This window comes from Micromesistius poutassou, assembly GCF_964030765.1.
Source record: "Micromesistius poutassou genome assembly, chromosome: 1".
NCBI classification, from domain to species: domain Eukaryota; kingdom Metazoa; phylum Chordata; class Actinopteri; order Gadiformes; family Gadidae; genus Micromesistius; species Micromesistius poutassou.
Window position 1 is genome coordinate 6764720 of NC_140271.1, and position 2974 is coordinate 6767693.

Below are 2974 nucleotides of genomic sequence, written 5' to 3' on the forward strand. Positions count from 1 at the left end.
TTTGCAACCGACCAAGAGAGGGAATAGGGTAGCAATTAGTGAGTGAACAGCTTTCAGCAAGGAGGACGCACTCTGCAAGAATCCTTGAGAGGAATCATATCCTCATCCACGTCATGGAGAATCAAAACACCCTTTTCCCATTATTTTTTCTTTTTCACATCCAACTCTAGATTTCACACATCTTACATTTTTTTACCACCCCCACCCCAGGTGATGAGAAGAGATCCATTTTTTACTAGAATTCCCAGATATTGAACATCCGGATTTGTTACTGCACACGCAAGCTGTATGTATGGTAAAAACCAACATAGAATTCATTACAGCATGAAAGAGAATGCCAAGCTCAGAGGCAGAGTGGCCTACATCACACCAGCACCATAATCCTCATGGGCGGATTAAAAAATGCCCACCTGGAGGCCTGCCAGCCCATGAGGCTGTTTTTCCTGCCACTGCCAAAACACTGGCCGAACAAGGGCACGCTCTCTGTCCTACGCAGTGGTGTTGCAGGGATTTTTTACCTAACCTTGAACCATGCCATTTTGTGCAAGGCCCATTGCATAAACTACATGAGTTTCAAAATGGCTGACAACTAAAACAGTGCATTATGGTCAATAATCCGCACTCCAAAAAGAAAGCCAGATAAATCGTCAAGAAATCAACTAAATCCTCAGAGGACTGCGTACAAACACCATCAATAATATTTTACAGAAAGTGGAGGAAGGCTGCTACCTTTAGTCTATGTCTATATATGAGAGTAGAACCCAGAATGTTGCACAGAAACACACATACACCTCTTGCCTTCATGAAACTTTAATTGGGTAAAAAAAGGACATTTGGCTACAAGGCGAAACATAATGCAAATAAAAAGGTAGGGAACAGGTAGCATTTATATAGCAATGATGAAACAGGTTTCTAGGGTTTTGTTTTCATTCTTTACTCGATGCTGCCAGCAATGCTTTGATTAGTAAAGTAGCAACATGTTTTGAGTCTTCCAACAAAACCAAATGCACATTTGGTGCTCAGGAGAAACAAAGGCAAATCACCGTTTTGACAAAGCATTGCTGCCGAATTCATCTGCATTTTCCTTCTTTTTTTTGTACGGCCTTGCTATAATAAGAAGAATGAGCAAAAAGCAATTATTAAGACTGCGAGGAAAAAGCAAGTGTCCAGTTTTACATCTTCAAACAATTAGATCCAGAAAAGTACTGATGGCGGTTAGGTGTGATGCTTTTAAAAGGTTACAAGACTTAAACTGAGTGAACACCCATTTTCCATAACATTCACTGCTGTGCACTTTTACTTGCATTCAATCTATTTTTTTTTTTTTATTAATGATGGACATCTGTACTATTCATCACTGTCTCAATGTTTTTAAAGTGTCTCTTTCCCTCATGATTCCCTCCCAGGCATTTTGGTGTCAACAAAGTTATACTATTAATGGGAAATGGGCGGCAGAAGAAGCAACAACAATACACAACATTCAAAGAATAAAGTAAACCAAACGTCTGACAAAACACCACCACTTGCGCTAGCGCTGTTCGATCCACCCAACCCTTGTTGATTCCAAGTCTTGATGTTCTTTACATAGTTTTTCTTGTTAAGTCATCTCAAATCCATGCTGTGAAAGGCCACCTTCCATCGAGACAGAAGTCACAACGACATGGAATGACTTCCCTGGTGTCCATACAACCCAAACAAATATACAAAAATGAAACTTTCGTAAAGCCTTAGGCTTTGTCATCATCGGCCCGTTCTGTTGGCTTTGTTTTGCGCGCGCCTGCACTTGCACAAGAACACACTGTTGTCCTTGATGAATATCAGCTCCCAGTCATGCTGACTCACAAAGTTGAATAAATTATTTGTTAGAGGAGGGAATTAAAGGGGTGTTCCCCAGGGCCCAGACCGACTCCGCCAACCTGTCTGGACACTTGCCTTGGTTGCTTCCAGGCTCTGCTGCCCGTCCTAAGCCACAACTTATTAAATTGGTTTTGTAATTTATTTATTTGATTATTTTACCTGAGCTGGGCGTCTCTCCTAGTCTCTCTCTCCTAAATCTGCTTTGGGTCAAACAACTGATCTAGAATCAGGGAGTTAGGATGGTGATGTTGTTCCCTCGTGAGATACCGTCAGCAACGAGGCTTATACGCACGTCATTCTCTCTCCGTCACACACACAAACATGTACTCCCACGCACTTACTCCAACATGTGTGCAGACACACACACACACACACACACACACACACACACACACACACACACACACACACACACACACACACACACACACACACACACACACACACACACACACACACACACACACACACACATCCTTATATAATTTCAAGCACACAAAATGCTTGTGTGTATTCACAGACAACATGCACTGTCATTTTTTAAAACATTTTTAACCCTGGCTACACATGCATAAAGTGACATTTGAATATCAATAACAGGCATCGTTTTTCTACCAATCATCTATGATATCCCCCCCCCCAATCAATCTCACCCAGTTAGGTAAACATGTGTGTGGAGCCAACAGTCACAGTGGATAAAACCAGCCTTTGAGACTGCATAGTTACTACATACACATGTCGTCAGAGGATGGATGAAAGCGGATGAGACTTACCTTTCCCTTCTAAAAATCTTCTGTAATCTCAGCCAAAGAAGGTACTGAAACACGGAAAGGCAAGATCACATGACTTTATAGTGGCCCCAGTAGTGGAGCATAGTCCTGGTGGGTTTGGATATTTTGCACACAAAAAAATATAGGATTCTATCGACCGAAAACGGTGTGCACCGAGACCCAGCAGAGCCAAACCACATGACTCTGCTTTCACAGCACCGTGTCACCCTAAACAAAACGCCCTTTTTTATTCGAGGGCCTTGCTCTTTTTCAATGGCGCTTCCGTTCCACTTAATCTCACAGTTCCTTTACACCATCGCCATCATCATCATTATCACCCTCCTCTT